At 46.3% G+C, this 13,041-nt stretch overlaps 1 protein-coding gene across 3 annotated transcripts in view; it reads left to right on the top strand.

Moving 5' to 3' along the window:
• DOP1A (DOP1 leucine zipper like protein A) overlaps positions 1-13,041 on the top strand; it is a 694,260-nt gene that overhangs the window by 347,781 nt on the left and 333,438 nt on the right. The gene's annotated exons all lie outside the window — the stretch shown is intronic.

The following is a 13,041-nucleotide window of genomic DNA, read 5'->3' as shown; positions in this document are numbered from 1 at the left end:
CACCCCTGGTAAACCCAGCATCCCTAGTCCAACCCAACTCAACCCACATCCCTCCCCGTGTGCAGTGTAGATCATTATTATGCCTCCAATTTCCCAGCCCGTCCATCCAAGAAGCAATGCCGCTCAACCTATGTCGAACCCTAGGATGGCTAATCTCCGGTGGCATTTCGTCTCAACCCATCCCTATGTGGAACGTGTCGAGGAGTTTGTAGAAGGAGTGATTGCCTGTCTGAGTTTTTCACCTAACATCGCCCAAGTCATAGCTCCGTCTGATGATTGACCAATCCGGCGGGCTTCCATGGCTAAAGTTTCCCCTTCAAAATCTGCCCATCTCAATAGTTCCCTCCTCCTTGTGAGCACCTGGGGGCCTCTAGGTGATTTCCAACTGCCGGTAATCACCTGTTTGGCCAGGATAATGCCCAGATCCATGAATTTACTCGATATTTTTGTTTTCGAAGTGTGTGGAAAATCACTTAACAGACAATGCGGGATCCCTAGGTACATCTCTTTTAACTAGCTTTGAGAGGGAGTTCACCACCTCCTGTCAGAAGTTGATAAGTAGAGGGTAGTTCCAAACCATGTGAAAGAAATATGCCCCCACCAGGTCACATTTTGAGCATCTAATCTTGGTCAAGCTAAACATTCTATTTAACCTGTGAGAGTTTAAATAGGATCTGTGTAAGATATAAAAAATTAATTAATTTGAATCTGGCATTGCACGATATTTTAGGTATTTTATCTAGTACCTTGTCCCATCTATCATCAGAAGATGCCTTGCCGATATCAGTTTCCCATTTCAGGCGTATGTTTGGCTGCAGGGGGTCCATGATAATCCTGCGGTAATGGGATTATTAATAGGTAACCCAGATATTACCTTTTTACCTTACTTCCCCTTCCCTGTCAGCTACTTAATCGCACTTTGCTAAAAAAGCATAAACCGCTTTGCAGAAAAGTTTAAACACTACAGCAGAACAGTCCACCTTTAATAAGAGCAGCTAAATCCATCACAGACAAGACAGCAGGCAAAACACCAGTGCCAAATGAAAGTTGTTCCTGAGAACCAACACCTAACCACAAATGTAGCCATGCAATTTTCAGTCAAGCTAATGCCACTAATGAAGATACCCAGCTTCTGCCCAAGAAACCAGCAAGCCTCTAGTAAATCGTCCTAGAATCAGGCCATGCAGATCCTTGCTTAATACGTCATAGGACAAAGAGATAGTAGATTTTACCCATTAACTCAAGTTATCTAAAGAAATCCATAATCCCAGACTTACTGTACATAAAGTCACATAAAGAGTGTCACAGATGGAAAGGGAAGCTGTTTGCTGAAGTTAAATGGACACATCCAGCTAATGCAAGGCCTGTTCATCAGAGAACACAGGGTCAGGGTGAACAAAAGGAAAAACCACCTCAGAATCCCTATGTTTGACATAGATTCTAGAAAATGTCATTACAGACAATAATTTAAGGGCTACCTCCTGCAAATGTTCAAAAGGAGTAGATTGCAGAATGGAGCGAACTAAAGGCATATCCCAAGCTTGAGATCCTCCCCCCCAAACTTGAGGGATGACCCACTAAGCCACAAGGCTAGGGTTTAAGTGCCCTATTACACCCCTTCCAGAGTTCCGTGAAGACCTTGATGAAAGCACACAGCACCTTATTGTTGAAGGCATTAATCCACAGGAAAACCCATCTGGTAGAAATGGTTAGACCAGAACTGGGTCATACTCCCAAGGTAAATTGCCCTCTCTCAGCATAGATTCTGAAAATAAGGCTCTGTTGTTGGCATACCCCTTTCAAGTGGATGGACACCTATAAGCGTGAACAGCACAGGCTACATTGTCTGAAAGCCCCAACTTCCTCAGCCCTAGACATTCAGCTGCCAGATAAAAAGGTGTATTCTCTGAAGATATGCCAGCAAGAAACAAAGCCCCCGAAGAACAGGAAGAATTTATTCTTGAGCTAACTTCATCTGGCATAGAACAGCAAACCAAGTTTCCCAATGCAACTGCCTCATTTGCATTAGACAAACCAAAGCCCTGAAACAACTAGAAATCGGTGCAAGGTCAACAAACAGCCCTTCAGGCAAGTCAGTACCTCCACCCCCATGCTTCCTTTGACAAGAACCTAGAGCAGAAAACTGACATTGAGGCATTGTCTACATCTGCAAAGAAGTCCACCACCAGTATGCTGAACTTGGCAAGCACTTGTCAGAACACTTCCTGAGTGATTGAGAAATCCTTGGCAGAGCTTAACTCTCATCTCAATGAGCCTGCCTGAGTGATGGGTACTGCCTCCCAAGAGCCCTGTCCAAATGGCTACATTTGCCAAATCCTCGCACCTAATATCTCCCTGCCATTTCACATATCTTATGGTGGTGGTGTCCATTCTGAGAAGCATAGGCTTACGATGAGCATATTCCCGAAACAGTTACCATTTATTCTAGATGACTTACGTCCCCACCCCAAATACCCCAGAGGCCTTGAGTCAACAAGGATCCCAGAATCTCATACAATCCATAACCCGGGGTGTCCAAGATGAAGGTTGCAGAGCAAGAAAGTTTCTCTCTCCGCATGAAGAGGGACCAACCACAAATGCATGTCTTGGGTAATGTCCTACAACACTGGAATCTTGCTGCTGTACTGCCAGAAAACCAAATCACACCAGCAAAGGATATGTTGAGACACAGGTCGCAGGTGCAGATCTACAAACTCCATGGAAGCATTTAGAGAGAAAAGAAAGGGATGCAGCTGTAAAGCCTGTAGTATACAACATGATCGTCAATGTCCCGGAAGGTCGTGGTGCATTAAAAATACGTCAATGTCCAGTGGCCCAGAGAACTCTTGGGGCTTTGTGTATGTTCTTCTATGTCAGTGTGATAGTTGCCGTGCCAGGAAGACACAAACCAATGTTGAGCTCAGGGTCTTCTGCTCTACTAGAAATCAGATAGTATCTATGTCCTTATTATCTAGGGCTTTGAAGGGCTTCAGTAACGCATCCCGCTTCATTACAATCAGTTTCTTCCGCAAGCCCCTGTACTCTTCTCTGCATGGTGCCGTGCTCTCCGCCATTCCCCACCTGGAGGGGGTCCCCATCAAGTTTAGTGCCGTTGGCTTTGGCCGTGGCCCTGATGGGCCACCTTGGATCCGAACTCGGATCTGGACTGATGATGGTCGTGCCACCTCAACCTTCTCCAACGTCGGTCCAGATGCTGCCGTGTCTACCGGCAGCACCAGTCTCATTCTGATCCTCGATGACTCGGATTCAGCACAACAACAATTGTCGTTGATTCCGGGGCCAACAGGACTCATTGGTGCTAGGTTGGCGTCTGAGCCCTATTCTGAAGGGCTTGGCATGGAAGAAGAATGGGAGGAGTCACTGGACCCTTTAGAATACCATTTGGTAGGCTCAATAGACTGATGAGAGGAGTTGGGAGATGCAAGTTGTTTGGGTACTTCTCCAGATACTGGCTTGCCTTCTCCCCCTACTGTGGCTTCGAAGGAGGGAGCGCCTTATGTAATGGTGTTGAAGAAGGCAGCGGAGATCCTCGATCTTGACCTACCTTTGGTAGCAGTCAAGAATAATATCTTGATGAAAGTGCCTCAGCCTGGTGCTTCCTCTATTGAACCCCTGCTCCCCTTTAATGAAACACTTACTGATGTCCTGCTGGAAACTTGTTCCAAGCCCAGCACAGGGGTTCCCGTGAACAGGACAGTTGCCCTCCGTCATTGCACCGCATATGGGGACCTATCTTTCCTCACACAACACCCCACCCCTGAGAGCTTGGTTGTTCAAGCCTCAACTTCCTATGGCAAGTTCTCTGCCTCTCCCCCAGACAGGGAATTCAAAAGGCTGGATACCTTAGGCAAGAAGATGTTTTCTTTCACCAACCTGGCATTGTGGTCGGTGAACACAGCATGACTTTTGGGCATTGTGGGACACGGTTGCACAAGTGTTGCTACAGGTCGCAAAGGAAGCACAGGCCATTCTCCCCCAAGCAGTCAAAGATGGGAGAGACACAGCTAAGTTCACCATCATGTGTTGTTTGGATATGACTAATTCGCTGGGCAGAGCAATTTTATCGACGGTGGCGCTTAGTCGTCATACCTGACTGAGGACATCTGGCTTTTCGGGGGATGTCCAGGCCAGTCTCATGGACATACTCTTCTATGGTACCCGTCTCTTCGGAGGGAAGACAGATTTGGTGCTGGAGTGCTGTAAAGACGCGCGGGCTATGACCAAGTCCTTAGGCCTCTCATTGGCCCCACGTCCCCAGTATGCATTTCGCCCCTTTTGTGGATATGGAAGGAGCGTGCCGCCGGGCTAACCCTTTGCCAGCCACTATCCTGTGTAAGCTCCCCAAGGGTTGTGTGGGTGCAGGCGCAGTTCATACTGACCCTGTGGGTCAAGTAGCCAAAGGACGGCCACTACCACTAACCCCCCCCAGCAGCTGCAGCATCTAAGCCCTCCTAATTTGAACCTGCAAGACCATGGATGCCCAGTTTGTGGACGAATCCTCCATCATCTTCACCACTGGCGGTCCATAACATCGGACATATGGTCTTGCAGATCATTCGGAAGGGCTACTCCCTCCCCTTTGAATCTTCCCTTCCTTCTATAGCTCCAAAATATGATTGGCTGATGGAGGATTATCTTTTTTTGCTCCGTGGGGAAGTTACGGTTCTCTTGGCCAATGGAGCCATAGAGAGAGCTCCAAGGAGGTTATTATTCCCACTACTTTCTGATACCCAAAAAGAAAAAGGGCCTTCAGCCTATCCTAGACCTCCAAACCCTCAACTGCTTTCTCAAAAAAGGAGAGAGAAATTCAAGATGTTCACTTTGGCTCAGGTCTTGTCTGCCGTTGACAGAGGAAACTGATTTGTAGCATTGGACTTGCAGGACGAGTATTTCCATATCCCCATCCTGCCTGCCCAGAGACGTTACCTGCAGTTTACTGTAGGCCACGAGCACTTTCAGTTCACCATGCTCTCCTTTTGGCCTTACCAGCCCCCCTTGGGTGTTCACCAAGGTGATGGCGGTGATCACAGCTTATCAGCGGAGATTAGGGATGCCAATCTTCCCATATCTCGATGACTGGCTGTTGAACGTGGGCTTACCCTAGACCAGTGGTTCCCAACATTTTGACTTCCAGGGACCCCCACTTGATTAGTACTGGAACCCGGGGGCACCTACTGAATCATTATTGGAATCCGAGGACCCCTCCAATGATTCATTACTAAAAGCCGAGGACCTAATCTGTTAATATTATTACATTTTATAAGCAGTCACGGACCCCCCTGATGAGGCTTTGTGGACCCCCATGGGTCCCCGGATCATAGGCTGGGAACCACTGCCCTTTACTATCGTCTCCCACCTCCAGGTTATGGCGGACCTTCTGCATTTGCTGGGGTTCACTGCAAACATGCCAAAGTCACACCAAGTCCCTCTTAGATGCTCTGTTTTCATTGAGGCTGTTCTGGACACAGTGAGGTTTCGGGCTTATCCTCCCAAGCAGCGAGACCAGGATATTCAAGCTATGATACAGATGTTTCAGCCGTTATCTTGGATTTCGGTGGGAATGGCTCTGATGCTGCTGGAACTCATGGCCTCCTGAATCCTGCTAGTGACTCATGCCAGATAGCATATGTGAACTCTGCAGTGGGACCTGAAGTTCCAATGGACGCAGCAACAGGGAATCTCTCCGACATGGTCCAGATCTCGGAGGGAACTGCAGAACATATGCATTGGTGGCTGAAGAATGGCGATTGGGTTAGAGGCAGATTCCTCTCCCTTCCCCAATCAGATCTCTCAGTAGTGGCATATGCGTCATTCCTGGGATCAGGCGACCATCTGGGAGAGGTGGAGATCAGAGGACTGTGGTCTCTGTTGGAATTGGGACTCCACATCACTTGCTGGCGCTCCAAGTGATCCGACTGGTTTTGAAAACCTTCCTACCCTTAATCAAAGGGAGGCTGGTACAAGTGTTTATGGACAACACTACCACCATGTGGTACTACAACAAACAGCGAGGGATGGAGTCATGGACCCTTTGTCAAGAGGCCCTACGCCTCTGGACATGGCTGGAATAGCAGGACATATCTCTGGTGGTTCAACATCTGGTTGGTGGGCTCTCTGAAAGCCAGAGCAGACAAACTCAGCTGCTGGTGCCTAACAAATCATGAGTGGCGTCTCCACCCAAGCCTGTCAACTCTCCGTGTGTGACGATCGCGCTGCCGCAGTTGACAGCGTTCGACCTTCATCCCGAAGTCTGTAATGGTATTCTGGCAGCCAGGCGTCCATCCACCAAGACAGAGTATGCCTGCCAAAGACCAAAAATTTAATAATTGATTAACAGAATTGAAAATTCTAGACGCAGTTGCTAGAAAATGTTATATTCTATGTCAGGACCGGAGGCTCTGATTATGCTAGTTTAAAGTTTAGCCATTACCACAGAGGAGACATCAAGAATAGGTTTATAATAAAACTTCTTAAACGTGGAATCAGATGACCAATCTGCTGCATTTAATATGTCCTCAAGTCGAGAACCTAAGGCGAAGGATTTTGATGCCATAGCACCCCTCACAGAGTGCGCACCAAATTTGGAAACATCAATGCCTGCCTCGGCTAAAAGCCACCTCACCCATCTGGCCAGTGTAGCAGAAGTAACCGGGCGAAAAGGCTTTTGAAGATAAATAAGCAGTTGACCTGTCATATTAGCAGGAAATTCGTCCGTACTCACCTTGTAATCCTTCAGACATTGTACAACGCAGAGTTTTTTGTTATCAGGAAAAGCTGGATAGGATACTAACCTGGTATTGCATTTTGTTCTTCTGGATATGGTAAAAAAAACACCTTCCAGAGAAAATCTTCCTGCCAAATCCAGAGCTTTAATATCAGACACTCGCTTACAAGATACCAGACAAAGCAAAAAGGTAAGTTTCGCCGACAATTGTTTCCTGGAGAGATATTTGTTAGAAGGCCAGGAAATTAAAAACTGCAAAACAATGTTAGCATCCCACAGATCTGAGTATTTGGGAAGAGGTGGTTTCAACATTCTAATGCCCCTAATCAGTTTACAAACCATAGGCAATTGGCCGATAGGCCTACCCTCAACAAACACATGGCCAGCCGAAATGGCAGAGCGGAAATTGTTGATTGAGTTATAAGCCATTCCAGAGGAGGCCAGTGAAGCTAGAAAATTCAAAATCAAGGTGCAATAAGTGGATCTGAACCCCGTGAAGAACACCAGCGCCTCCAGGCTGAGGAATAACATTTATGAGTGTTGTGAGCCCAGGACTGGTTGATGAATTCCTGTGCTTTGCTCGAAAGGCCTGGAAGGTTCCAGTTTTGCCTGAAAGACGCCAGGCCAGGAGAGACAGTTGGCCTGATAAGATCAAGGGATGAGGGGATTTCCCTGGGTCCAGGAGGAGATTCCAAGACCAAGGTAAGAGGTAAGGAGGAGCGCAGGCCAATTCCATAATGATGGGAAACCATGGTTGTGCTCTCCAAAAGGGGGCAATCAGCACCATTTCTGCCTCTTGTCTCCGAAGATGTGCTAGGACCCTGGGAATCATTACAAAGGGGGGAAAGGCATAAGCGAGGAAGTGAAACCAGTCCTGGAGGAAAGCGTCTGTCGCATTTGCTCCCGGATCCGGGCGCCAACTGAAATATGTCAGAAGTTGAGTGTTCAGTCTGGATGCGAAGAGTTCTATTGAGCAAGGGCCCCAAATCCGCATAACTGTTCTGAAGACTCGAGGATGCAATCTCCAATCTCTGGCATCCTTCAGATGGCGAGAGTGCCAGTCCCCTATTACATTTCTTTGACCCGGAAGGTGCTCTTCTGTCACAAATTTTTTATTTTGGAGACAGTAATGCCAAAAGTCTTTGGCGATATCCGTCAAGATCTGATATCAGGTTCCCCCCCAGTTTGTTCACATACTGAACTGCTGACACATTGTCCATCCGGAGAAGGATGCAACATTTCGACCTGCCCGCAGAAAAACTACGGATAGCAAAAGAACCTGCTAGAAGTTCCAGGCAGATGATGTGCATCGAAAGTTCTTCCTGAGACCAAGGGCCCCCAGTGGACAGTGGGTCACAACGAGCACCCCAACGGCTGGCATCCGCCTCTGTGGTCAGGTATGGAGAACATGGAAAAATGGCTATGCCGTTCCAAGCCTCCATGTGACTTAACCACCAAGAGATCTCGATTCTCGCATCTTCAGAGAGAGGAACCAATTGGGAGTAGGACAAACCTTTGTTCAAGTGTAAGATCTTCAGATGTTGGAGAGGTCTGTAATGCAGCGGGCCCGGAAAAATCGCCTGTGTACAAGACGCTAGTAGTCCCACTATATGAGCTAGGAATCTCAAGGATACAGTCGTCTTGGACAATGCTAGTCTTAATTCTCTCTTGATCTTCCTCACCTTCACTTGAGGAAGAATTAATTGAGCGGAAGGGGAGTCCACCAAGAAACCTAGGAACTCTATCGATTGAGACGGAATCAGGATGGATTTCTCGACATTGATTACAAAACCCAGATCCTGAACAATAGATATTGCCCACTCCAGGTGTAGTATGATCATTTGAGGGTACTGAGACATCATTATGATGTCGTCTAAATAAATGATCAGATGTACACCCCTGGTTCTCAGGTGTTCCACCACTGGTCTCATCAACTTCGTGAAGCACCACGGAGGCGACGACAGACCAAAAGGGAGAACCTTGAATTCGAATATCTTTCCTTCCCAGTGGAATTGCAGAAAGCGTCAGTGAGGAGGAAAGATAGGAATGGAAAGAGAAGCATCCTTCAGGTCCAGACGGACCATCCAATCTTCTGTCCGAAGGATGTCCCGAAGTAAGTGGATCCCTTCCATTTTGAAATGTCAGTAAAGGGTCCACTGATTAAATTCTTTCAAATTGAGAACTAATCTTGAACTGCCTCCCTTTTTGTCCACCAAAAAATGGTACTCACAAAACCCCTGGGGTGCAAGCTTGTTTCTTCTATCGCCTCTTTTGAAAGAAGAGTAAGAATTTCTTTGTGAATGAAAGACTGAGGGAAAAATACATCGTTTTTGGGGTAGATAACTGAAGAGGGGATTGAAAAAATTCTATTTTGAAACCGAGAATGGTTTTGAGTACCCAAGGATCGTTTTAGAGCTGTTACCAATTGTGGTAGAAAAGGCGGGTGCGACCCCCTAATGAAATCTCTTCCCAAGGAATGATTCTCACCTGCAGGAGAGGATTCTTGGATGGCGGCAGCTGCACCTCTGAACCTTCCTCTACGAAAACGGCCTCAGAAGGACCACCTTGAGGGGTAGAAGGTGGAGGGCTGACTTTGGTAACCACCTCTGTTCTTATAGCTTTGGGAGCCATCTCCAGAGGAGTTGTGAAATCCTCGGCCGAACGAACGCCCTCTGAAGCGTCTGGTCCGAGAAAAAAAAGAGGGCGAAGAGCTCTCTTGATAGAACCCTGTGCTTTATCCAGACTGGAAAAGGTGGCAACAAACTTGGAAAGCTCTTTCAAGAAGGGGGCTCAGAATAGGAGGCCCTGGGCCGCTGGGCCCGCTTCCGAAGATGCAAGGTCAGCTAATTTGGGATCTAGCTTCATCAGAATGGACCGGCGGCGCTCGTTTGAGATGGCGCAGTTGGTATTGCCCAACATGCAAATTGTTCTTTGTGACCAGCAAATAAGGGTTTCAGTGTCTATCGGAACATTGGATTCTTTAGCTTGGAAGGCGAGTTCCAGGATCTTAGTCAAGGGGCCTGATAAATCCAAGAGTTTATCCTGACAGGATTTCCAAGCCCTGTCAATTCCTTTTTTAGGGTCTTTGGTATATTTCTTGAGGTAAGTAACCATAGAGGGGTCTATTTCTGGAGTTCCAGTCACTTTGTCAGGGATATCCGGTCTGAAGCACTCAGAACGTAAGGGAGCCCGTACCTCTTCATCAAACTCTTGTCGGAGATGATTCTTTACATAGTCTGTGATCTCAGCAGGAGGAAGCCAAGCAGTAGACCTAGGGTGAATGATCTCGCCCGGTTCAAATGTTAAAAGCTTAGCTTGTTTGGCGGCAGAGGTATGATGGGACTTGGCCTTACATTTATGGGGTTGAGTATCATCCTTAGGTGAGCTGTGAGAGGAATTAGCATCAGAGTCCTCAGATACTTCATCTGAATGAGGATCTGCGGGAATACTATAAGGGTGTTCAGTCATTAATGATGCCGTTAGTTTTTCGAAGGCTTCAGCATGAATGGCTTTGGTGGGAGGAGTAGACTGCCCTTCAACTATGCCCCCTTTGGGAGGAAGCCAGCCCTGTTGCTGTGCAAACCCATAGAGGTGATGTTTCAACGGGGTTATAGCTTTGGCTAGTGCATCATTCACAGTCTGACGCACGCCTGCGTCTAGAGCGTGCACAAGGTCTTGCTCGAAGGAGCTTGAGTGTGCCTCTTCGTAGAAGTAGCCTTCATCCCCTTCCAGATCCTCTTCGTACAAGTTTTAAATACTTGTAGTATGACCTTAATATGGTTGAAGCACTAATAAGTCGCGGGGGGACTTTTCAATATATATATAAGTATGTGAATATGTATTATTCTAGACTCCAATGCAGGTGTAAGGAGGAAGGAATCAAGTGTGGAGGGAGCACCTGCACAGAAGCTCTAGGCAGGAAAGCCTCTACAAAATTTTACAGCCCTGCAGTAGTTCTGACAGGGCGTTCAGGGGGAGCTGAGGGGCTATGGCAGCAGAAATCTGCCCCCAGAGGAGAAAATCCACACGCAACAGGCAGAGTGCAGTCTTTTATGCCAGAGTAAACGCGCAAGTCGATCGGCTCCGAGAGGAAAGGAATGCCGGTCGGCTCACGCGTTTTCGCCCGTAATAGAAATAGGACTGTGCGAGCCAGTCGCACAGTCCTGCTCCCCAATAAGGCTCCTACTCCACCGGTGTTACGGGCAGCAAGCTGCTCGTTTTAAATCAAGCGTCGTGCTAAACATCACTTAGAAAATAAACATAGCAAACATTAGCATCACAAAGTTATACTTGCTAAAGCAAAGGGTGACTTAACTGGCTGGGGAGCAGCAAAGAAAGAGGAAGAGTCTCTGAGCCACGAGGGTTTTATAGAGCTGGTCTCTATGGTTGTAGTGTTATCATATTGGGTTCATGGGATTTGTAGTTTTTGTATAAAAAATCTTTCCTATTGGCTGCTGAGTTATTAAAAGCATGAAAAGAGAAGCATAATCAGAGCCTCCGGTCCTGACATAGAATCAGCCTAGACCCATGGTCAGGTCACAACTCTAAATTTGCTCCATGTTCATCATGGGTGTTTACTAAATTTGGTGTTTTCTCTATCCAGTCTGCTACTTACAGTTTTGTTTCCATCCATTAAAACTGCAGGACACCATTTACCCGGATGCAAATTAAAAAACGTATTTACCAAGCTAATGATAGCTAAACAAAACTTTTTCCCTGAAAAGTGCAGGAAGCACCAAAATTGCTTTTGCCTGGGGTGCTAACTGTGCAAATGCTGCCCTTTCCTATACAGCCCTGGATAGCCTCCTGTTGCCCACCCGGTGCGGGAGCTTTCTGGCATTTGCAGCCCCATATCCCTCCATCTTGTGACCAATTATTGGTGGTTAATAAATGCCGAAAATGTTGGAACATGGCTGTTTTGTTTGTATTCTGGAAAGGCCTGTCTAGAATTGCACGCACGGACAGCACCTGTACTGACAAGTTAAGTCTCCTTCTGCATGCCTGCCCAGCTTGGAATTGGCACCTGGGCATGAATGTATGTAGTACTTTATAAATGAAGCACATTGAGGAAGAAAACATACATGGCTTCTAAAGTTCGCACAGTTGTTCTACCTATCCTTTGGACGTAGCAGGCAATTTTTTGATGAGATTTTGAGGTTTATTGCATAAAAAATGGTCCCCGGCATCAGGTGACTGATCGCACAGCGCTGGGAGAATTAGATACTGAGGACATTGTCATCTACAACTGTAAAGTTGTAGTTCATTTGGCCCTACAGACAGAGCTAGAAAATAGGCCGATCCAGCCGGGCTCAGCATTTATTATTGACCATCCTAGTGAAAGATTAAGAATATGCCGTAATATATTTTGCTGTCCCCAGGACACATTCAGCTGCGCTCTCACTTTTTGTGCTTTGAGTTCAGAGCAGCGACTAGTGGGGATGATAACGCTTTCTTAGTTGTAGTTCCATGTGGGCTTTATCAGATGTCTCACTGAAGGGGCATCAGGACTTTTGGAAGTGAATTTGCTGGAACCGTACAGATTAATGCCAATGGCATTGAGCAAACAAAGACGACCTCCTTGTTTACTAATAAGCATTTATATAGTCCTTAAAATAAGTCTTTATTACTGATCAGGGGAATCGTTAACAACCTTTAACTAAGTATTGAAAAAACGTTGAGACCATAAACGTTTGCCTTTTATATTACATATAGCTTCTAATAAACGTGCTTTCTCTTCACACGTTTGTTACTACAGTGCAAAGTCCGAATTCAAGTTTATTGCCACAGTATAGCAGTATCGAAACGAGAAAAACATATTTCACTACCTACAAGTTACCAGTAACAATCACCTTACGCAGGGAAACAATTATTCTAGTCACAAGGTCTCTTCAATGTGATTTTACCATATTGCACACATTTCCTTAAATACCTTTTATTAAAACAAGCACACATGAAAAAAAACCTTTGCATAAGCTATCTATGGAAGACGTGCAGTGTACAATGTGGTACGTATTTCTAGATAGTATTTACGTGGCCCCTTGTAAGTCGTAAGTCAGTCGCGCACCATATCAACAATGGTAATAAATATTGTATTATGTGCTGCACATTGCATATGTACTACATATGTGTGTGTGTGTGTGTATACGCTAGTGGTGCTCCCTAAGTAATGACTCCCGATTCCTTGGCTGTGATATAGTGACTGCTAATGTTTTTGGATGCACTCTAATGACACACTTGATTCCTACCTCATGAAATTAGTTTACAAGTTAACCAGTTGGAGGTATCTTAAAGTAAAT

Source organism: Pleurodeles waltl, chromosome 5 (assembly GCF_031143425.1).
Source record: "Pleurodeles waltl isolate 20211129_DDA chromosome 5, aPleWal1.hap1.20221129, whole genome shotgun sequence".
In the NCBI taxonomy this organism is placed as follows: Eukaryota; Metazoa; Chordata; class Amphibia; order Caudata; family Salamandridae; genus Pleurodeles; species Pleurodeles waltl.
Note: the sequence above shows the minus strand (reverse complement) of the source record. Positions and strands in the feature narration are given on the sequence as shown.